The 25,802-nt window shown below is 40.4% G+C and overlaps 1 long non-coding RNA gene across 1 annotated transcript; it reads right to left on the bottom strand.

Annotated features, from left to right (window-relative positions):
• Positions 1–1,007: 1,007 nt before the first annotated feature.
• On the bottom strand, positions 1,008–5,043 carry LOC121682472. The gene is made up of 2 exons (XR_006022574.1): positions 4,716–5,043; positions 1,008–4,340 (listed from the first exon to the last, which is right to left on the bottom strand). It is a non-coding gene; the product is annotated as an uncharacterized LOC121682472 (long non-coding RNA).
• Between the last annotated feature and the right edge of the window lie 20,759 nt (positions 5,044–25,802).

The raw sequence follows: 25,802 nt of genomic DNA, 5'->3' as shown, positions 1-25,802 counted from the left end.
CAGTAGAGGAAAAACAGGAAAATGTAAAATAACAAAATATCATGTACTCAATAAATACATAATTTATACTGTTAATTAAATAATTTTAATCAAAACTGTTGATATTTGTCATAAATAAAAAATATTACATTCATTAATAATGCCAATTTCCTGCACCTGTTTAACATGATGTCCAAAAAAGTCTGACGTTCAAATGTTGAACTGCATATTGACGTCCAAATGGAGTCATGGTTAGACGTCCAAATAGCAGACCTAGTTTGCACATCCTAGATGTCCAGAATTGGTCATGGGCAGACAGATGCAATAAAGACATGATCTGCACGTCCATCAGACTTCTAATGTTTAGTGGGTACCCTGCGATCTTCATATACATACTGTAATTGCTACTTATGTAAACCACTCTGAGTCATTCAGCTGTGTTGTTTACATCAATTCATGTAGCACACATTTTCTGTCCCTTTTATACTGTCATTCCGATGATTTTCATGCGTATGTGCTATTAAGTGTAAAGTACAGACAAGTAGCCTATTAAGTAGCCTACCATTAAGTGCTACTACTAAGTAGAAGCAATCTGCATTTATACACTGACAGTTTTCCCTTCCTCTCAGTCTCTTTTCAAGATTCCTCAAAGTATACTGTGCTGAGTCAGTGAAGATGTGTAACCATGTGTAAGATGTGTCTTTGCTATATCGTCATGGGTCATGACTTGCAGGTTTTATAGACTTTTATGCAGGTTTTATAGGGATTTCTCACAAAAGACTAAATCTATTGAGTCAATTCACTATCCAATGTGAACTCTCCACTCAGATTTATAGAAAGGATATAAAATTAGATAAATGATCAATTCTAAAAATGTTAGTTTAATGCTAATGCTAAATGCTAATTCTAACCTAAAATGTTATTTAAAGTGTAATTCCAGCGAAAATGGACCCTTTTGCTATTTGGGGCTATAGCGTATACCGGAGCAAGCTCTGCATGGTTGATCAATAAAAAATACTTTCTCCTCGGCCTATTTGATGTGTTTTAATGCAGAAAAACACCCTTGGGTCAATTTAAATTACACTTCAAAAAATACTTGGTCATCATTTAGCAAAGCTACTGTCCAAAGCAATGAGGTGAGGTGGAGAGGTCTATCGGAGAGTCAAACTAGTACCAGATGACAAAGACTTTATTATGAGTCGAAACAACAACCCACAGCTGAAATCAAATAAAATAATAGAAGAGCTCAGCCTTCTGTGATTTTTCTGTAAGGCTCTGAACTACTGAATCCCACAGTTGTCTTAGTTTCACATGTCCTATCACTTTCAAATGTAAACCACAGTCTTCTGATTCCTCCCCATGTGCACTGGGACAGGACAACATTGTTTAAGCTGGGACAAAAGGGGCGTTAGCTAACCACATTGTCTCCACTATCTGACTGTCTAAGCAGAAGGTGGCAGCTATGGTGTCTTAGCCAGAGATGGGGTCAGTTGTTTAAGAGTCATACACATGTGCTGCCCCTCTGCATGTGCTAGCGTTAGGACCTGACACTCCATGGGTCATGTGATGTGCAAGTCTCGGTCTTGTGATGAATGAGGCGTCTTGTAAAGTTTTTTGTTGTTGTTGTGTGTGTGAAACAAAGAACATTTTCTGTTATTTTGGAAAAAGATCCATTATGGGGGAAGGAAAGGGTTTCCAGTCCCTTTAGCTTGAGTTTTTCTGTAAATAACACTAAAATTCTACAAATAAACAATAATTTTTACAACGATATATAACAATTTCTTATGTCTCAGAGTACTCAGAGCTCGAAATGTTACACAATTAAAAAAAAAGATTATGAACGGGAGCAAAATGGTGGATCTCTTTTCCTCTTGTGATACTTTCACGCTGGATCCAGTACCCATCCAACTTTGGCCTGGAATGTGCATGGCCCTACACTTCTACTTCTTGAGTATTGTGAAATTACTTTCTTTACATTTCACCTTTGAAGGTGCATTAAGAAAGATCAATTGTAACAAAGAACGACCCAATAGAAGCTTGCCAAAACTTCAGTGTTCCATCAGTCCTAAAGAAGAATTGCTTTTGGGTGTCCCTGTCACAACCCGATGTGAGTCGCTGTCCAAAGTGAGTCAACGCATGCTCAGACATGTTTTTTTTTTGGGGTTACAAAAAAACTGACCTTTTAGATTGAATGGTGCTTATTACTTGTTAACTTTTACTAAATGTATGGGCACAAATCCTGAAATTCTTTTTTATGTAGAAATACTGCTGTCTATGATTTAGCTCCGCCATCTTGGATTACCACTGTCTCTTGTAGCTAATGTCGTTATATGACACATGCATGACACATTAGGCAGCGACTTGCATCGGGCAGCAACAGTTACAATTGTCTGTAAATACTTGTTGTGGTACAGTACGATACTTGTGCATTTGTTGCATCTGTTGAGATTGAGTATGTCCCTTGCTCGGTGTTGATGTTATCTACGAGCCTTTGAGTGGTGGGAGGGGTTTAATGATCTTACCCCTTTAGGGCTGCTTTAAGGTTACAAGATGAACCGGCCGTGATGATTTTCATCCCTGCAACCCAGAATGCTCACCTAGAAGAAGCACATTTGTGTTTGTTCTCAATACCACTGACCTCTTTGATGGGGTGGGGAGGAACACGTGATGTGTTGTGATTGGCGCAAATGAAACCATACACACAGTAAAGACCACTGTTTCTCATAAATGCACACATACACACACACACACACACACACAGAGAGAGAGAGAGAGAGAGACAAACAAACAAACAAACAGACACTCCACATTGTCAGCATTTTTGATGAAAGGCTGCAAAATGTGCATGTGCACCATGGTTTAAACCTTGCGGTGTCTGTTGGGGGTTGCATGTGTCCCCGTGCGCGTATGTATGTGTTAGCGGCGCATGTGTTTGTTAGCACAGGCACATATTTTTCTCCTTGTGTGTCGTTGTGGTAAAGGAGGGGGGGGGGGTCTGCGGCCCTTAAGCCTCTGCTCACAATTCACACCTCCTTAGCAGCACCCAGGCCTCTGACTGCAGCCTCCATACAGTGACTCCCGCTCATGGAGCCTTCAATGGGTGGAGGTCCCCGCCATGGAGCCTCACTCCCCGTGAAGGGGAGCAAGTGGTGTGCGAGTCGCAAAGCAGCCTCTAGTAGCACAGCAGCTGAGGGCGTGCACGCACCAAGTGTCAAAGTCTGCATTTGCAGTTTGGTAGACACATTTAAACATAGACACAGCGCTACAGCACCCTGGTAATGATGCTATCAAAAAGTCTCGCCAGTTCTCTTTCACATGACGACTTTAACAAACATTATAGAGTAGAGTGAGTGGATGTTTTGGATGTTGGATGTGTTTTCATTGTGAGGAAAAGAAATACGCACAAGGGTTTCTAGAACAGTGTCATGCGCTGTACTACAGTGACTGTAAAAAAAATATGTAAACTTATCATTCCTCCATGACTGACGAATTGGTATCCAACCAAATTAGAGTATGCTTAGACTGCTACTCAGACACTGCAACATGTGTGTGTCTGTGTCTGTGTGTGTGTGTGTGTGTGTGTATATGTGTGTGTGTGTGTGTGTGTGTGTGTGTCTGTGTGTTTGTGTCAGAAAAGATTTTCCCCTCAATATTCAGCTGTGATCTTGTAGTACCTGTTTGCTCATGCAAAGGTTTTGGTATAGTACAAAATTATATACGTCAAAAAATGTATTAACCCAAAATCTTATCAATCCCTCTAACATTTAACAAATGCTGAGAACAGTTTGACTGACAAGGCAGGTTGCATTTAAAAATCATCAGTGTCCAAAGCAGCAAAGGTCAGGAAGAAAGAGCAATGAAGGAATACTTAATGTGTCGCCTGTCTGAACACGAGAGGTCATGAGTTTTGTTGACCTCGTGCTGAATCTGTGTGTGTGTGTGTGTGTGTGTGTGTGTGTGTGTGTGTGTGTGTGTGTGTGTGTGTGTGTGAGGGGTGATGGTGTCACGAGTTGCTGTTTGCGCTGATCTGGCCTGGTCCGTCTTCTCCCCACGGTTGTCATGACCACATGCTGACGAGGGCAGGAAGCCCATCGGAGAGCAACAGGAAGTCTTGCAGCAGACCGTGGGCTTGAGCCTGCTGCGGCCTCCGTTGCACCAGATGGATGGCCTCACACTCACGTCCCTCCAGGATGACATCATCACCTTTCAAAAGCCACGGCCTGGGCCTGACAACCGTCCCCTCCTCACGTCCATCCACACCAGAGAGAGATAGAGAGAGAGAGAGATAGAGAGAGAGAGAGAGAGAGAGAGAGAGAGGGAGAGAGAAGTGCAGGGGAGGGTGAGGACAGTTTTCTGTTGTTCTGTTGTGATAAAGGAAACTTGCATTGGCAAGGTCCTGTGGTAGCAACACATTCAAGGGTTTAGAAACACCACAGGGATGTGGGGTAGGGGGACCTTTGGAAAGTGTTGACCAATGTTTCACAAGAGAGACCTTTTCCAATAACAGCAGAAAAAAGTGAAGAGACAATTGAAACAGTTGCTCAGATGGTTAAGGTGTCATTCTGTAAACAGAGGTCATGCCATTGATTATGATCTCCACCATGTTTACAAAAACGGTACAGATCTCTATTACAGATGTCTATTACAGTAATATGTGTCAGCCATATGTAATATGGCTGAAGACATATTTCAAAACAGCAAGTGCGTTTTCTCGTGGTCCTCGACAGCCAACTTACCAAAGTGAGCTCTGTGCTCTCCGCCCACTGTTTGATTGGAGCTGTCCCTGTTTGTTCTGCTGCAGCTGATTTCCAACGTGTCGCTTGTGTTGCTGTCCCCCTCACATTTTGCCCACACACAGTAACAATCATCGGCAAGTGACATGTGTAAATAATAGGCTAAGATGCTCCCCTTCGGTGGTCAGGACCAGCGGTCTTCTCTAAACTGAAGCCACTGAGATTCTCGGCTCAGCGCTGGAAACTAAGTTGCCAAAGAGCCCCAAAAATGGAAGTCTTTATAAATCACTGAATTTATAGGGGAACTAAAAACTTCCTTAATTTGACCCATTCAGACTGGTGCTTCAATGATTTCTTCTTCCCCCATTTTCTCCTGGCTTTTCTTGCGTGTCCGACTCTACCTCCTTCTCCCTTTGTCGTGGGAACTCGGCCACATGTCAGGCACTTCCTCACGGAGGACCCGCGGTTTATAAGGGAATGAGAAGGACGTTGAATTTGACACAGTGCCTGTAACATGTGTGAGCTGCTTTACTGCTGTGTTTACGTTCCCTCATAGATAAATGTGTTGGAGTCATAAGCTGTTACCGAATGCTGTGATGTAACTTAGTGGTGTATAGATTGTCAGGTTGGTATTTCATTGCATAAATTGGGAACTGTTTGATGTGGGAACGTTAGAATGAGCCTGACCTGCACCGAGACACAGATGGTGCTTGATGTGGTTTTGCACAAATCCTGTTAAAAGATGACAAGGAACCTCTGGCACTAACACTGATGCACAAAGGAAGCCACATCAGCATGCACTGCTTCATAGTGTGTGTGCTCTAATGTATGTCGTTGAGTAAAATGCCTAACTGAACCTCAAAGTCCAAGGCTTGAATATAATCTCTCTGTACTGTAAACAAGTTCCAACAGCTTGACTATGAGCGAGTAAATCACACATTGATGTATACATAATATACATCAGTGACATACATTTGTACTTTGTAACAAATTGCTTGGTGTTATAATATTTTCACCTAAATGTGTGTGTGTGTTTCATATCATATATTAAACAGAGACTGTGCTGGAGGATGTTTGTATGAAATGTCTGTAACCATTTTCTCGTGCATCAGTACTGAACACCTTTGCTGAGAGCCAGAGGTGTAAGGATCGTTTTGTCCCAGACCAACCATTACATGGTCATGTTTCAGCCCACAGCAGATCTTTCAGGTCCCAATAGACATCTTTCGGAGGTCATAGCACCTGTGTTTTTGGGAATGCGGAGACATATCCTGGGCTCGGGAGCCGTAAAGGCCACAGCGGACTTGCCACAGAGAATGCCGGCCTCCAGTTTCCTGTGGGTGTCCGTTGCTGGAGGTTTTGGTGGTCATCGTGTCTTTCACAATGACATGCCCCAGGCCGTGTGCAGGCCAGTGGCGGGGACGTCCAGGCCTCTCACTTCTTATTCCTCATTCCTCATTTTCCGAGCTGCTTTGATGAAATCTGCCTCACAAGGGCCTATTCTTAGCCCGAATGGAGGGGGTTGGACTGACACAAGCACACACACATTCACGCCTGCGCACTCACACACACACACACACACACACACACACACACAGACACACACAGACACACAGATCACAGAAAGAAACACACTTATACACACGCATAGACACCCACACACACTTACAAAAGTAGAAACACACAGACACACAAAAATATAGATGCACAAAAAACAGCACATACACACAGACATACAGGCACACACTCAGAGATACAGGACGTACAGGCACACACTCAGAGATACAGGACATACAGGCACACACTCAGAGATACAGACAGACGCCAAAACACTGCTGATTTCCATGACTAATATTGCTCACTTGTCCCCAGTAACAGTTGGTAATATTTCAAGAACTGGATTATTTTACAAACCTTCTGTAGAGAGGAACCTACAGATTGAATCATTCTGTCTGGGATATTCCCAGATAAAATGCATTCAAAAATAGCCTCTGTGGGATTTCCCCATTGCTGAGAGACAATGCATGTGCAGTGGAATTTTGTGACTGTAATGATAATGATGAACTGATCAGCCATTAGCAAGATGTTATTTGAACTGGCTGGGGCACCTGCACCGTACGCCAGAGACTCAGGTTCGATTCCCGCCCTGTGGTCCTTTCCGCATCCCACCCCTGCTCTCTCTCCCATTCACTTCCTGTCACTCTCCACTGTCCATTAAAGGCATTAAAGCCAAAAAAATATATACTAAAAAAAAAGAGCAGCTTCGCCTTGGCATTGCTTGGCAACCATTCAGATAGAGAAAATATATTTCTTGGTGGAAGAATGATTATCGCTGAATAAATCGTTACATTTCTCATTGCTGTGCATTTATTTTATGACATCTTGCCAGGTATATAACCATTTTAGAAAAGCAATAAGCCACTCGAGTTCCACTGATTTTAGAGCAGCTAATGGGGGTTTTAGCTGCGTGTCGTGCCAAACAACGCCTCTTAGCTGTTCTAAAATCAGTGGAACCTACGGCCTCTCGGGGCTTATTGCTTAATTAAGTGATGATGCAAGTCCAACGGCTTTCAGATAGACAATAAAATAAACAATTTTTTCTGCTATTCAGAGTACCCTTTAAGAAAATTGTCATCCTAGCCTACTACTCACTTGCTGCCTCAACCTAATAAAATCCTATTTTTCGCTGAAGCCTGGACGTTACCCTTGATTGTATCATCTAGGCTGCACAGCTAGTTCACTCTGTTAAAGTGAAACAATTTTGTTTTACTCTCACTTGCAATTTTAACTTTAATTTGCAACGTTTCGGTCAGAGCTAGTTTTCTGTTTTGTTTGACCGTCAACAGAAGTGACGATACCCAACATTGCTTAGAGCACCTTTAAAACTCAAAATTTAAAACACCCTGATGTTATGGGAAATAGCCTGTTTTCACACTGTTTCCTGAAATTTACTCTCAGAACTTTTTCAACATGTTTTTCCTAGAATTGGTCATAGTCTAAGGAGAAAGTTCATAAAAGGTTAAGTTCATAGAAGCCTAAGGAGGTTATAGGGTCAAGGATAAGCCTATAAGGAGAAGAGTTCATATCAGGTCATTTTCTGTAAAATAATTAAGCGTAGATAGGCAAAGGCATTAACATGTATTTTGAGCAATCACATTTTGAGTACATGGTTTACACAAATCAGAAATACTGCACTTCTCTGGAGGTGAGCATGCTCAGAAGGCCGTTCTTCTATTGGTGGGTGTGGTATTCAGAGTGAGCCACATCAAACGGCAGGTTGTGTACCGTCTGCGTACGTGTGGCTTGATGTGTTGCGGTATGTGTGTGTGTGTCTGGTCTTATCTTAAACCAGAAGTCTGGTCTTAAGTCTGGTATATCTGAAATAGCGACATCTAACCCCATACACACATGCCCACTAAACCAAACACACACACACACGCACGCATACACACACACACACACACAAACATATACACACAAACAGACAAACACATTCTAACAAACACTAAATAACTAAACATGTCTAAATAAAACAAGCTAATTACATACAGTAGTAGGCAGAGGTATGACATAGTTCCTTAACTGCGTTCAAGGGCACAGTAAAATGGTCTTAGTTTAACTGCATTCAGTAAAATGGTCTTAATTGATATGTGTTCAGTACCATTAGACAAAACAATTGCGATGTTGAAACAAAGGATGTAGAATAAAAATGACCATTATATATAATATGAAATTAAATGAATGTCCCTTCACTGTAACTTTGTTCTATGAAGAATGCATATTACTCTTTATGAGTTGGGAAGATTTCTCTGTGGACCATTTGCGCTCTAGGTTTTAAGAGGCCTTGTGACAATAACGATAACACTTCCTATACATCTCATTTGCCAGCTTTATCTGTATCCTTTCCTTTGACATTTCTCTTTCCATATGGTTGACCATGAGACAGGTCAACGCAATCTCTTGGACTGCATCTCAGGATGCTGTTTGTCAATAATAACAGTTGGTCTCTTTACCCATAATACAGTTTAGATGCTGTTCATGAGAACCAAGAGGAGAACAGAACCGCTTCACCTGCATCTGAAACAGTGCTTGCTAAAACTTGGGTATAGGAATCTCAGACTTCTTAGTGTTAGTCAGAGATTCCTGTGCAGACAGTCTGTATTGTGACTCTTTTTGCACATGTTCAAATCCATGGATAAAAAACCTTGTAATGTTGGATTTGAAAAAGATTCTGCCTCACCTGTGTGATAAACAGCCAGGCTACATTGGGTGCAGTTAGCAGTTAACAGTTAGCTTCCACCATAATCAATGGAACTGGCTACACCAGACGCGAGAATGGTGCACACATCCAAAAAAAAAAAAAGCCAATTTTCGATGACTATTTCACATTTATATTTTACATTATTTTTATGCTCTGTGAATGGAATGCTTTAGTTGTGTCCAGATGTAATTTAGGTGATTTTCAGTTTCAGCAAAGTTGTTGCAGCGAGAATTTTATAAAGCTGCTACTCCCCCATCTGTTCTGACATCCAGTCATTATTCTTAGAAAAAAGACACGTTCTCCGAAGATTTTCTTCATGTGGTTCTTAAAATTAATACATTTCTTTTCTTCTAAGAAGAGTGAGTTCAATGAAGGAATGAAATAAAGTTTAAAACATTCCAAAACTTGTTTGAGAAATATTATGTTCAATTTCACAGGTCACAGGGGCCTGATTCCCTTTATTTGTTTCATCCTATATATCCAATATTTTTTCATATGAGTGAACAGTCAAAACAATTGTAAACCTTTAGAAAGATAACTAAAGTGACTGGTATTTAATAGATGCCTTTATTCAAAGCCACACTGATTCACAAAGTTGGGTTTAGAAATTGAACCTAGGTTGATCACTTGTGAGGATAGTACTGCTCCACCACGCCTGCAAGAGCAATAGGACTTTAATATGCTTGTGAGTGCTGATAAAGATCAAGTTGTTTTTATGGTGCTCTGTGGTTTGGAGAATATATGTTTGTTTTGTTCTCTCTCTGACTCCTGTGCTCCCTATAGTAGAGGGATCAGGCACTGGGCAGCCATCTACTTCAAAACAGTAGCAGTCCTATTGAATAAATAGGAGAGTGTGTATTTATACAATACTTGCAAAAGTTTTATGGTTATGGATTTAGCAGACGCCTTTGTCCAAAGCGACACATAAATACAAACAACATAATAATATTTAAAATTGAACAGGGAACAGATTAGAATGTAGGTCAAATATAATAAGGAGAATAGTTATAATACACAATAATATCAATTCAATCAATAGCCTAATAAAAAGCAATGTAAAAAAGGGAAAGGCAATAATAAAACAATAATGTCCATTCAATCAATAATATAAAAACAATGACATGCTAAGACTACATTAAGGAGAATATCAATAATAAACAATAATGTCAAATAATTAACAGCCCAATTGAAATAAAACAACATTATACAAACCATAACACATATGCGCTTAAACAACTAAGTATAAGTTGAATAGGAATGTCTTTAGACCCCTCTTAAACGACCCAAAACTACCACAGGAACGGAGAGCACTGGGCAATTCATTCCACCAACATGGAACCACTGAAGAAAAGAGTCTGGAATTAGACCCAGTTTTCATGACTGGTCGACACAACAGACGCTCACCAGAAGACCGCAGTGGGCGGTTGGGGATGTAAGGCTTGATTATTAAATTAAAATAACTAGGAACAGATCCAGTTAGTGTTCTATAGGCCAAAGTGAGAGATTTAAATTTAATTCTGGCTACTATAGGGAGCCAATGGAGAGTAACTAGGAGAGGAGTTACATGTGTCCTCTTTGGGTGATTGAAGACCAGGCGTGCTTCAGCATTCTGAATCAGCTGTAATGATCTTGTTACACAAGCGGGTAAGCCAGCTAATAGTGAATTACAATAGTCCAGCTTAGAGATGACCATGGCCTGAACAAGAAGTTGTGTGGAATCTTGTGTCAGATAAGGTCTGATCTTCCTAATGTTGTAAAGCATAAACCGACATGATTTTGCAATAGAAGCTATATGCTCAGAGAAGTTAAGTCGGTCATCAATTACAACGCCCATGTTTCGTGCCGATCTAGTTGGGGTCAGTGAAGTTGAGTCAAGCTGGATGTTAATCTGTTTTAAGCACTTAAGTTTTCTCACAAAAAAGTTTTTTTTAGATATTTATTTTCTGTCCTTAGTAACATTTGTGTGTCAGTAGGAAATATCAAAATAATTCAGTGTTTCAGTGAGACATTGAACAACGCATTAAAAAACTAAAGACCATCTGTCAGAACTAACAGAGAGAATCAGGCAGTGTGTATCCACCAAATAACTGTGGCAAGGTCTGCAAAATACTTGAAACAACATACCTGCAGGTACGTTAAAAACTGTACAATTGTCTCTATAGACAAACTGACTGAACCATAGGCGGTTGCACCAAATATTTTTTCTTTTATTTTTAGCATATTTTACTTTGTGTGTTGTTGCTTGATACATGTAAGTATTACATACTGATATTACACATATTGCTGTTTTCACAATGTTTGCACATTAGTCTGTGTGTTCATTCACACGCTTTAGCTTGCTCTCTCTCTCTCTCTCTCTCTCTCTCTCTCTCACACACACACACACACACACGCATGCAAGCATCCACACACACACACACACACACACACACACACACACACACACATGCATGCAAGCATCCACACACACACACACACACACACACACACACACACATACACTGTGCACTCTGTTAGCTTCTTGAGGCCCTTGTCCCCGTGGCTGGAGATTCTTCCTCTTTCTAAATGTATTGCTCAAGCAACTGGATGAGTCAGTCCTCTAAGATTGTACTCATGCTGCACTGGTCACTTTAACCCAACCTCATCAAATACAGCTGCAACGCACACAGCTACTCACATGAACTTAAGACTCATATTTTAGTCATAGCTGCACAGTTAAGGTTACTACAATTCTTTATCTTACTTTTGCTCAAACTGGATACATTGTAAAAATGCAAAGTAATGGAAAATGTTACCCTTTGTCAGAAATCAAAAAGACACCAGCAAATCTGGAGTGAAAAAGAAAGCAAAAACAGCATACTACAAAATACTGGGAAGTTCTGGGGAAATTGTTACAGGCTTAAGCAATGAGTGTGTTGGTCTGTATGTAACATATGTCTACCTGGAGCAACACTGGTCCTTTCTCAAATACAATGATTGTGCTGAGTGAAAAGCAAGTCCTCCCTTTTTGCTCTGTGACCACAAAGTGACGGCTAAATGATCTTTAGCTGGCTAAATGATCTTTAACCGGCTAAATGACGGCTAAATGATCTTTTCTAAACAAAGCTCCATAGGGATGGCAGCCATTACTCACCTCACCTCTGCCTTCTTAAAGATTTGAACCCCCCCTTACCTGTCTTACTGTAATATGTCATGTTGTCTTACTGTAATATGTCATGCTCTCTTGCATTGCAAAGCATCCCACCTGCTCCCTGCGGGTCTTATTTTAACTCGTAGTTAAACTCAAACTATAGCGGGTGTCAGAAGACATTACTTATATGATCTGGGCTATAGGCGCCCCAGGATCATGGCCAGCTACCAAGTCTATAGTCAGCACTCTAAATCAAGCATTCTGAGTGAAATAGTGACTCAAATATGTACAGTTTAGTTTTGTGAGGCAAAAACCCAGCCTCTACAGGCTAGGCCTAAGGTAATATATCAGTGAAAATGAAAATATAAGCTAGTTTCATTGCCAACAAATTCAGCCAAATGAGGTACTGGTCAAACTAGTCAAGGAATTAGCACAAATGTATCTGGTCCTGTTTACTGTTCGTGGAATCCCATGGTGTCTGCCCCATCTAGTGGAATCCTGTGGTGTCTGCTCCCTCTAGTGGTAAAAAAATATGCTAATGTGCTGCATGCAGAGAAAGCCTCCCAATTAGTCTAATTCAGTGGTTCTCAAACTGTGGTACGGGTACCACTGGTGGTACGCAGACTTTCTCTGGTACTCTGGGAGTCTCCAAGGTGTTTTTTCATAAAGACTAAATAGTCACTTCAATTTATATATATAATATATATAATAAAAGTCCTTAACTGACGCGATCACTGAAGTTAAATTTAAACTAGTTTTTGTCTTTCTTGAAAAAAGAAACAACGCAAAACAAATGGCGGTCATAGTGGTGGTACTTGGAGAGCCAATTGTTTTCTGAGGTGGTACACATTGTGAAAAGTTTGAGAACCACTCGTCTAATTTATCTCATGAAAGGTTTAGTCCTTAATTTAAACCCAAAACATTTCAAATTCATTGCAATTGGATGTAAAGGCCTTGAAGGACTCACTGTCTCCCTGATTTGATTTTAGAGAATGTAAAATTAGACAACTGGACTGTCAAAATGCCTCACAATAACAAATTCTATTTATGTTTTCAATAACAGTCTTTTTATGTTTTTTTTTCTCTGGGACACACACAATCAGATAGATAGATAGATAGATAGATAGATAGATAGATAGATAGATAGATACTTTATTGATCCCCAAGGGGAAATTCAGGGGGTCTCAGTAGCATACAGACATCACACACAACATGCACTTACAGCAGAAATGGTAAATATAAATATAAATATAAGTATAAACATATAACCAAACTTCACTGTACAATAGAGACAGTAGGAGAAAAGAAAAACTAACAAAACTAAATACTAAATATACTATATAAATTAAATGTAAAAAATCCAGTGTGCTTGAGGGTGATCAAGCATGAGACGCTTGTAGTGACAGGGCCTGTAGTTCTGTGTGCATGGTGAGGTGCTCAAGAGAGTGAGTGTCATGGCGAGGGTGCAAAAGTAGTCCAACAGTAGTCCTGTAGTTCTGTGTGTATGGTAAGGTGCTCAAGAGAGTGAGTGTCATGGTGAAGGTGCAAAAAGTAGTCCAACAGTAGTCCTTTAGTTATGTGTGCATGGTAAGGTGCTCAAGAGAGTGAGTGTCATGGTGAAGGTGCAAAAAGTAGTCCAACATTAGTCCAACAGTGCAACAGTGCAATAATAAGGTCTAGAGACCAGCATAAATAATATGGACAAATAGGAGAGTAAAGTATAATGTAGACAAGGTAATATAAAAAACTATAAAAAACGATGTCAGTGCAAGAACAGGTTGAGGTAATAGGGTTACAGCCATTCAGTATTGTAGCAGAAGCCATTGCTCATGTGTGCTAATATAGCATGAAAAACAGTGTAGCAGGAAAACAGTAGTAAAAACATTAGGCTGTGGACATTAGTAAAACAGTAGTAAAACAGTAGTAAAGCAGTAGTGGGCAGTCAGTACTCAAACATGGAGAGGGTGGAGAGGCAGACAGACTAAGCAGAGAAGTCTATCTCTCCTCTTCCCTTTAGTGAAATATTAAACAGTTCAATGGTCCTGGGGACAAATGACTTCCTCAGCCTTTCAGTTGTGCATGGCAGTGAGCGAAGTCTCCAGCTGATCAAGCTCTTTTGCTATTTAATAGTGCCGTAGAGTGGATGGCATTTATTGGCCAAGATGTTGATCAGTTTGTTCAGGGTCCTTTTGTCAGATATTGAAGTGATGCACTCCAGTTCAGCTCCTACTACAGAGCCAGCCTTCCTTACCAGCCTGTCAAGTCGCCCAGCATCCTTCTTCTTTGTGCTTCCTCCCCAGCATACCACTGCATAGAAGAAGACGCTGGCCACAACAGACTGGTAGAACATCCTGAGGAGCTTGCTGCACACATTGAAGGACCGCAGCCTCCTCAGGAAGTACAGCCTGCTCTGCCCTTTCTTGTAGAGTGTGTCAGTGTTGGCTGACCAGTCCAGTTTATTGTCCAGGTGGAGACCCAGATACTTGTAGGTCCTTACCACCTCCACATTGACCCCACCAATCAAAAGTGTTGGGAAGGTGACTTTGGAAATGTAAGAGATTATGATTACAAGTGACCGTATAAAATGTAATAGTAGTATAATTATTTCAATTACGTTATCAAAGAAATGTAACTTATTAAATTGAATTACTTTTTGATTACTTTTCTACATCTATAACTAACCTTTTTCAAATGTTAAAACTTAGCAGTGTTAACCTTAAAGCAGTACTCAACACTGACTACTGTCAAACTTTTAAAACCTTCATTACATTATTTAAGATTATAAACATTTAATGTTAACCCTTAGAACCCGATTGACGCAAAGTGCGTCAAAAAACACACCCTTTCTTCTCTGTTCAACGTGATCTCACGAGATGGCGTAAAATAGCACGCCACTTTTAAAGCAATTTAGCGTGTCATGTAACGCCTTTCAGTCTTTTAGCGTGTCTTTTCACGCCCATTGTGGATCAATGACAGCCTGTTACGGCGTGTCATTTGACGAACTAGTAAAAAGATATCAACCCAGCTTCCATCCAGCTTGGAGGGACATTTCAAGGTAAGACGTCAATCGGTTGTAATGATTACAATTAGATTGTACTAGCCTATATTACATCATATTTCCATTTTCTCTCCCCCATAATTTTGCAAAATTGTAAGATTAGTATCGTTAGGTTTGTTAGCCTCTATTCGTTGTTTGGTGTATCAGCTAAAGTTAGGAAACGTTAACCGTTAGCCTATGCTTGCTTGCAAATAACCTAACGTTACCCTACAACACACATAATTAGTAATGTTGAAGTTGTTGAATAGCATGATCTATATAGGCTAATCTATAGATTGTATACATATCCTAATAAAGTGCCATTATAGGTGGTAGGTTAAGGTGTTGTAATTTTAACTTTGTTAGCAATAGCCATGGCAAGGCTATTAGATAGCATGCTTGTCCAAAACAGGCATGTGCAATCGAATGTAATCCGCAGATGAATGCGCATAATAACCTTAGTCAAGAAGTGCTTTTGTATTTGAGCTAGCTTTATGCAATCTGTTACAGAGTTAATACAACTACATGTAATTAATAATGTTTTGTGAATACAGTAATAACGTTTTCCTGATGTCCCAATTCAACTTAATTAATAGCAACCCCCCCCCCCCCCCCTCTCCAATAAATGATGATAAGTACATTAAAGATGAGAGTGAGTGTTAGGTGTGTTAATACTTAATGTGAATTAATTTAAGATGCAAGCAAGAACGAGCAAACGACTCTCTAAATTTAGAGAGAGGAGTTCGACCTGGGCGGAGGCCACTAGGAGAAATCGCAACGTCTCCCATGTGGTCAATGATGCACACATCATGGTAAGATACAGCTGTCCAGTTGATCTTTGAATGTACAATATATCTGAGTGCATTCCAAAAATATATGATTTAGGCTACTTAGCTAGGGTAGATATGGTGGTTGCTATGCTAAATAAAGTGGTTGCTATGCTGGTTGCTAGGGTAATCATTTTGGTTGAGAATAGGGTTGTGGTTGCTAGTTTGTTGATGCAACTTTGCACTCTCCATGAGGGTCATGTGCAGAAGGTCTGACTTGAATTTCAGCCTCGTAGCTCCATGCTACCACCCAAAACTCCACCTCTGAAGTGTGAGTGGTCAACTTTTTAAAAGTTTTTCCTTTAAATTTTTTTGTGTGGGTGTCTCAGAGATCCCACCTTTGGAACAGTTGTCAGGGGCCTCAAGCCAGTGCCGTGCGTCTTGGTCCCATCCCTCTAGCTCCTAGCGTTACCGCACCAGAAATGGGAAACCTTGTACACTTTGAACCATTTATCTCCTTCCGGGAATAATCCACCGACTCAACTGAACCTGGCTTGTTTGTGATGTCCCGTTGTTCAACATATTCTAATTTCATACTGATCGGACCAACATAAGTGAGTTTTTTTGGCTAAAAATGTAAAAATGGCTAAACATTAGCAATTCCACTGCTTTGTTATTTTGCATAGCAACCACCATATGTACCCTAGCAACACCCAAGCAACCACCTTAATTACGATAGCAACACCCTAGCAACCATCTTAATTACCGTAGCAACCATCTTAATTACCCTAGCAACCACTTGTATAATGTCAAGCTAGCAACCACCATAGCAACCAACATGCTTACCCTAACAACCACCATAGCAACCGTATTATTTTAATAGCAGCCACCATATCTACCCTAGCAACACCATAGCAAGCATTCAAATTACCCTAGCAACAACCTAGCAACCACCACAATATGACCATAGTAACCACCATAGCAACCACGGTATTTAGCATAGTAAACGCCATATGTACCCTAGCAACGCTATTACTGACCTCACCAACATATGTGTGTTTTTTGGCGAAAAAATTGAAAAATGGCTAAATGTTAAATAGTCAAAAAAGAATTTTTTGCAGACACAATGCTTTGCGTTACAGCTAGAGGGATGAAACTTTGCACACTCCATGTGGGTCATGTGCAGAAGGTCTGACTTGAATTTCAGCCTTGTAGCTCCATGCTACCACCCACAACTCCACCTCTGAAGTGGGAGTGGTCAACTTTTTTTATGTTTTTCCTTCACAGTTTTTTGTGTGGGTGTCTCAGAGATCCCACCTTTGGAACAGTTGTCAGGGGCCTCAAGGCGGTGCCGTTCATCTTGGTCCCATCCCTCTAGCACCTAGCGTTACCGCGCCAGAAGAGAGAAACCTTGTACGTTTCGAACAGTTTATCTCCTTCCGGGAATAATCCACAGACTCCAAACTGAGCCTGGCTTGTTTGTGATGTCCCGTTGTTCAACATATCCTGATTTCATACTGATCGGACCAACATAAGTGTGTTTTTTGGCTAAAAATGTAAAAATGGCCAAACGTTAGCAATTCCACTGCTTTGTTATTTTGCATAGCAACCACCATATGTACCCTAGCAACACCCAAGCAACCACCTTAATTACCATAGCAACACCCTAGCAACCATCTTAATTACCCTAGCAACCACTTGTATAATGTCAAGCTAGCAACCACCATAGCAACCAACATGCTTACCCTAACAACCACCATAGCAACCGTGTTATTTTGCATAGCATCCACCATATCTACCCTAGCAACACCATAGCAACCATTCAAATTACCCTAGCAACAACCACAATATGACCATAGTAACCACGACAGCAATCACGGTATTTAGCATAGTAAACGCCATATGTACCCTAGCAACGTTATATACATTTACTGACCTGACCAACATATGTGTGTTTTTTGGCTAAAAATGTAAAAATGCCTAAATGTTAAATCGCCAAAAAAGTAGTTTTTGCCAGCACATTGCTTTGCATTACAGCTAGAGGGATGAAACTTTGCATGCTCCATGTGGGTCATGTGCAGAAGGTCTGACTTGAATTTCAGCCTCGTAGCTCCATGCTACCACCCACAACTCCACCTCTGAAGTGGGAGTGGTCAACTTTTTTTATGTTTTTCCTTCACAGTTTTTTGTGTGGGTGTCTCAGAGATCCCACCTTTGGAACAGTTGTCAGGGGCCTCAAGGCGGTGCCGTTCATCTTGGTCCCATCCCTCTAGCACCTAGCGTTACCACGCCAGAAGAGAGAAACCTTGTACGTTTCGAACAGTTTATCTCCTTCCGGGAATAGTCCACAGACTCCAAACTGAGCTTGGCTTGTTTGTGATGTCCCGTTGTTCAACATATTCTGATTTCATACTGATCGGACCAACATAAGTGTGTTTTTTGGCTAAAAATTTAAAAATGGCTAAACGTTAGCAATTCCACTGCTTTGTTATTTTGCATAGCAACCACCATATTACCACCTTAATTACCATAGCAACACCCTAGCAACCATCTTAATTACCCTAGCAACCACTTGTTTAATGTCAAGCTAGCAACCACCATAGCAACCAACATGCTTACCCTAACAACCACCATAGCAACCGTGTTATTTTGCATAGCATCCACCATATCTACCCTAGCAACACCATAGCAACCATTCAAATTACCCTAGCAACAACCACAATATGACCATAGTAACCACGACAGCAATCACGGTATTTAGCATAGTAAACGCCATATGTACCCTAGCAACGTTATATACATTTACTGACCTGACCAACATGTGTGTTTTTTGGCTAAAAATGTAAAAATGCCTAAATGTTAAATCGCCAAAAAAGTAGTTTTTGCCAGCACATTGCTTTGCATTACAGCTAGAGGGATGAAACTTTGCATGCTCCATGTGGGTCATGTGCAGAAGGTCTGACTTGAATTTCAGCCTCGTAGCTCCATGCTACCACCCACAATTCCACCTCTGAAATGGGAGTGGTCAACTTTTTTTATGTTTTTCCTTTACAGTTTTTTTTGTGAGTGTCTCAGAGATCCCACCTTTGGAACAGTTGTCAGGGGCCTCAAGTCAATGCCATGCGTCTTGGTCCCATCCCTCTAGCACCTAGCGTTACCGCGCCAAAAGAGAGAAACCTTGTACGTTTCGAACAGTTTATCTCCTTCCGGGAATAATCCACCGACTCCAAACTGAGCCTGTCTTGTTTGTGATGTCCCGTTGTTCAACATATTCTGATTTCATACTGATCGGACCAACATAAGTGAGTTTTTTGGCTAAAAATGTAAAAATGGCTAAACATTGGCGATTCCACTGCTTTGTTATTTTCCATAGCAACCACCATATGTACCCTAGCAACACCCAAGCAATAACTTCTTATAGCTTAAATCACATCTCCACACTACAGGCGTTCAAAAAATATATCATTTAGGCTATCTACGGTAGGTATGGTTATGGTAGGTATGGTTATGGATATGGTTTGCATGGCTGAAACTGCTTTGCCTTTGAGTTGGAGCTCAAAACGTATCGTGTACCTCGTTCGCCAATATGCAAAATAGAGCCATGTATAGATTTATGTCCTCCAAAGTTTGCAGGAAAGTGGGACATGTCCTATTGTATGTTAAATCACACCTACAACTGATCGTATGATATGCAAAAGTCTGCAGGAAAGTAGGTCAGGTTTTCAGAATATATACAGTGGGACATGTCTCAATTCATGTTAAATGTTCATCATTTTCTTCATAATTAAAGGTTTGAAGAGACAGAGGACGGTGGTGCAAAAGAGAAGGAGGGCCAGCCGGGCCTCGTGGAGTTCAATCAGTGGCAGGGTATTTTTTAGCCTGACAGTGTAGCTGTAATGTTAAAGTTGGTGACTTTGGAGAGCTAGACGGTAAAGATGTGCACCCGCTAATATTGGGTGCAGTGAAGAAAGAAAGGGAGGGAGGCTGCTTTTAAAAGAGAGGGAAAGTATAATCTTTTTATATTGTTTTCAGATGAAGAACTGGTGCAGTGGTGAGGCTGGAGCACCCCTGGCTTTTGCCGTATGGGTTGACTTCAGCAGTGAGTCACCCACCTTCAATTTCACAGGTATATGTAATATTTATTCAACAACATTTCAATGATTAGATCAGTGGCGATTGCTGCTCTTTGGAACAGGGGAAGCTCTGATAAAAAATAAATTAATATTATTAAGGTGCTATATTGTTCTTTGAGGGCAAAAATTATCCCAAAACCCAGAATAGGCCAAACAGTAGGCTAGAGTTGGCATGGCAGACATGGCATAATGTAGCCTACACCGTTACATAGCACGCCAACTAACGGTGTCCAGCCTCTATGACGGTTCCTCCAATCATCATACAGAAGCTCGGCGTCCGGGCCATCCCACTGTCCTATTCACTCCCAGAGACGCCGGGCTTCCCTGGAAATGACGATTTTTGTGGCACTTGTCCAATAAACGTGTAGCTTTTCTGCACTGAGATCAGCCCACTCTGTAGTGCCATTGAAAGTCCAGTGAAGCTGAGTGTCTATGGGTTTTTTGCATGGTTTTTTGATGGTCGTCACAGCAATGTATTACGTGTGCGAAATCACGATAAATGACCGGCAAAACCTTACTGCTGTACAAACTAGCCATGAAGATGAACAATTTTTCAGCATGTTCTAGTTGGAATATAGTAGGCTAGAAGCTAATGTAATAGTGTTATTTGATGTGATTTCCCGTGATATTTTAGAGGAGGCTGCACTTCCCCTGTAGTCTTAGAGCAATCGCCTCTAGATTAGATCTATCGAAGATGACATTCAATGGAAGAACAATACTTTTAGTATGGTCACAATCTGGCCCTGAGTTTTGATAAAAATTATATTGACATGGCAACACAAACCTAATTGATAATGAATTTTAAGGGGAGGGTTTTCGGTTACGGTTCATTTAGGGCCAAAGTATCTTGAGGCCTTTTGGACCAATGACAGGAAGGCTGAGCTGCTGAACATGTACACTAATAGGGGTGTGTCAAGTGGTATGTATAAATGAAAGTGGTGTTAAGGTTTGTTTTTGTGTCAATCCTTTCTTGAAGTTCAGAAAAGGAACCTTAACATTTGTTTTTAATGACACTGAGCGTACTGTCTTACAGATGCTTTGGGGGGTGAGAGGCCATACGTTGACCCTGATATCAGTGGCACACATTGCCGGATGGCAATTGGCCGTCTGATAAAAGAACATGGTATGACTGGCATTCTATGTTTTCAATTTCCTTATTTAAAGATCAAAATGATGCAGACTACTGAATCTGATTACACTTTAACACCCTTCTATCTCAGCACTGAGTCAAGGTTTGTCTCGGCCTGAATATCTGCCACAACACAGGCCGCCTTGGTGGCCTGAGGAGTTGCCCTTTGCCTCAGTCAGTGACGGTACGTTAATATTGAATAACCAACTATTACTGTTTCAACTGCATGCACACAGCTGTTGCAACATGATTTGACTTCAACTTTGTTCCTCACTATGGTCATTTTGATACACTTTGATGCATTGTTTGCCATTTTTTAAAGGAAAAGGTGAAGGGCGTAAAGCTTTCACTGCTGCAGGTGGTACGCTCATACAATGCGTATTACAATCTCCAGGTATATATACAGTACAATTGTATGAACCTGTCTAAAACCTTTTGCATACCAGTGTGTTTTACAGACTAAAACAGATTTGTACATACATATCTAACAATAATGCGCTTTTACTTTAATCTGTTGAGCTGCAGCAGTCTGTTGAGGCACCACCATCACCCCCATCACCAGCAACACCAGCAGCAGAAACACCTGCTGCGCCTCTCACCCACCCGCCACCCCTCTCCCCCATGAGGCAAGGACGCCCGGGCACAGCCCCCCCCCCCCCCCCCCCCATGAGGCAAGGACGCTGGGCACCAGCAGCAGCATCACTACCAGCAGCAGCATCACCACTAGCAGCCTTTAATGCAGATTTCAATCTCCAGGTATATATGTACAATTGTATCAAGCTGTCTAGATTGCTGTAGTTTTGCTTCATTCCTTAAAAACACAGAAAATACTTAAAAAGAAAAGGATGAATGATTTCAAGTGCAACCATTGTGTTTAAAGACATTTGTACATACATATCTAACAACGATGCGCTTTTCCCTTCAGAGAATGTGCAGCAGTTTGTTGAGGCACCACCAGCAACAGTAGCAGTACCAGCTGCAGCTGTGTCAGTGGCAGGAGCAGCACCAACAGCAGCACAAACACCATCAGCACCACAAACACCACCAGCAGCAGCGGCAGATTATAAAGAAGGATCACAATGAATATTATGTCATTTTCTTTAATGTGTCAACATCTTTTGGAAAAGTAAAGCATCTATCATCCTAAAGCAATCTCACCTTTCTTTGTTTGTTGATAAGCTACGTGTTTTTCATCGTAATTGATTCAATATCTAAGTGTGACAGTTTTGTTGTACCGTAAACAGAACAGGACAATTGGAAACAGTTAGCCACCTATGTTACAGAGTCTAAAAACAAGCAGATTAGCACTAGCAGATTTAGGCCTACTTCTTTCCGAATGCAATAACAATAAAGGCACTCATTCATTTACTCATTAGTCATTTTAGTTTGTATTACTACATTCATTATTATTGTTGTAATCTCACATGTACTATGGCTACCATAATTAAAATGAGATAGATACATAGATAATGTGTCTTAATAGGCCTACAGTGAAAATACATTATATAGCCAACTGTTCCAGCAAGGAGGAAGATGGGGTATGGATATTGGGCATGCATATCCACTCCTAGGCCTATTCTCCTACACTCCCCCTGTAGCCTAGTAGCCAGCATTACATTTAAATCTCTCACTTTGGCCTATATGGGACACTGACTGGATCTGCTCCTTGTTATTTCAATTCAATGATCAAGATGTACTTCCCCAACCGCCCACTGCTGTCTTCTGATTACCATTTGTTCTGTCGACTAGGCCTACTCATGAACGCTAAATTCAAGACTCTCTTCCTCAGTGGTTCCATGTGGGTGCAATAAGTTGCACAGTGCTCTCTGTTCCTGTGATAGTTTACAGTGTTTTTAAAAGGCGTCTAAAGGCACATTTGTTCAACATGCACTTAGTCCATTATGCAGTAAAGCACTAACTTGTTATTATATCATTGATTGAATGGGCATTTGTTTATTAGCCTATTGCTATTGTCCTTATTACAGTCTGACCAACATCTTCATTTGTTACCTGTTCAATTTAAGTGTTATATTTGTTATCTATTTATATTGCTTTGAACAGCAAAGATTAGGAGAGCCTATTCTTCAGCCAAGCAGGTAGGCCTACGGGGCGTTGCCTAGCAACAAGGGTCAGAAGTACACGTTTTTCGATATTTTGTGGAATTATACTTATTTTCATTGAATGCCAATGTTGTGAGTCATGTACCAACTTGCTTTAACTATTTCTCTACATATTATAGACAGCAAAAGTCGTCTGTGCCAGTGTTTTGCATCCTAACAATATTTTGTTTATGTTTTAATACAAAGCCGTTTTAATGAACTACAAATTCGGCGCCATTGTTATAAAGCAGCGTTGAAATGAACGCTACACGTCATGGGTCATGTAGTCTAATTAAAGAAATAGCTATAATTTCAAAATTACAAAAATATTTTTATACATAACATGAGAAACATGCTTGAATTATTAAGATGTATCACCTGCTTGACTATAAAGTCAAAAGCTTATAACATTTGTAATATTTTAGAATAAATGTAATTTCCCCATTTTTGCACATGAGGTACACAAATGACAGAAACATTATTTATAACACATATCTTAAGTAATAAGCATACCAAATTTCAGACAAATCTGACCAGTGGTTCCACAATTCAGGAAACTCAAAATATTACATTTTTACACCTTTGAGGGGCGCTACTGAGGTAACCGGGGTACCTGGGGCATTAAAAATTCTTGAGATGCTTCCTTGCATCCGGATGAACAACATATGCTATTTTATTTCACCCTCTGAATATTTACATTTTTCCTCAACTGGGCAAAATATGACCATGCGTAGCCTACATTTGGATGAGCATGACATGATGAGAACATAAAGCAATAGTTTCAACTTTGGCAAAAAACATTTGACATGGACTTAAAGGCATAGAGGAAGCTTTTGAGGGTTTGGGATGGCATCATCAACCCAACTTGGTTTGATCCATGAACTTGTGCATCCAAAACTGTCAGAAAATGCAGCCGAATGGCTGTGTGGATGGTACTTTGCAGGGCTGTCGCGTAGGTCTAAACTGACCAGCAAGGTGATGTCATGCAAATCATGTTTATTTCATATCAAAACACTTGCATATATCAGATAAAAGCACAATATAGATGTTATGAGGTGCTTGGTTTGATCCATGAACTTGTGTCCATCCAAAACTGTCAGAAAATGCAGCCGAATGGCTGTGTGGATGGTACTTTGCAGGGCTGTCGCGTAGGTCAAAACTGACCAGCAGGGTGATGTCATGCAAATCATGTTTATTTCATATCAAAACACTTGCACATCACCCTGCTGGTCAGTTTTGACCTACGCGACAGCCCTGTAAAGTACCATCCACACAGCTATTCGGCTGCATTTTCTGTTCATGGATCAAAGTTCATGTTCAAGTTCATGGATCAAACCAAGCACCTCATAACATCGATATTGTGCTTTTATCTGAAATATGCAAGTGTTTTGATGGTTGATGATGCCATCCCAAACCCTCAAAAGCTTCCTCTATGCCTTTAACCCTTAAAGGTGTAGGTTTTTGAACATTCTAAGTTCCGCAACAATTGAAGGTTCTAAAATTCTATGTTGAATTCAATGAACCCAGATATTCTTTAGAATGTTCATTTCTCAACATTCCCGTCACACCGGTGTGACGGTACTCCTTTAAGGGTTAAGTCCATGTCAAATGTTTTTTGCCAAAGTTGAAACTATTGCTTTACGTTCTCATCATGTCATGCTCATCCAAATGTAGGCTACGCATGGTCATTATGCCCAGTTGAGGAAAAATGTAAATATTCAGAGGGTGAGATAAAATAGCATATGTTGTTCATCCGGATGCAAGGAAGCATCTCAATAATTTTTAATGCCCCAGGTACCCCGGTTACCTCAGTAGCGCCCCTCAAAGGTGTAAAAATGTAATATTTTGAGTTTCCTGAATTGTGGAACCACTGGTCAGATTTGTCTGAAATTTGGTATGCTTATTACTTAAGATATGTGTTATAAATAATGTTTCTGTCATTTGTGTACCTCATGTGCAAAAATGGGAAAATTACATTTATTTAAAAATATTACAAATATTGCAAGCTTTTGACTTTATAGTCAAGCAGGTGATACATCTTAATAATTCAAGCATGTTTCTCATGTTATGTATAAAAATATTTTTGTAATTTTGAAATTATAGCTATTTCTTTAATTAGACTACATGACCCATGACGTGTAGCGTTAATTTCAACGCTGCTTTATAACAATGGCGCCGAATTCGTAGTTCATTAAAACGGTTTTGTATTAAAACATAAACAAATTATTGTTAGGATGCAAAACACTGGCACAGGCGACTTTTGCTGTCTATAATATGTAGAGAAATAGTTAAAGCAAGTTGGTACATGACTCACGACATTGGCATTCAATGAAAATAAGTATAATTCCACAAAATATCGAAAAACGTGTTGGCTACTTCTGACCCTTGTTGCTAGGCAACGCCCCGTAGGCTATTGCTTGACTGAAGAATAAGGAGGCTCGTTATCCTATCTTGCTCGTTATCCTGCTGTTCAAAGCAACATATAAATAGATAACAATATAACACTTAAATTGAACAGGGAACAAATGAAGATG

The sequence above is a fragment of the Alosa sapidissima genome, chromosome 14 (genome assembly GCF_018492685.1).
Source record: "Alosa sapidissima isolate fAloSap1 chromosome 14, fAloSap1.pri, whole genome shotgun sequence".
NCBI lineage: Eukaryota > Metazoa > Chordata > Actinopteri > Clupeiformes > Clupeidae > Alosa > Alosa sapidissima.
This window is presented reverse-complemented; position numbering and strand designations above follow the sequence as displayed.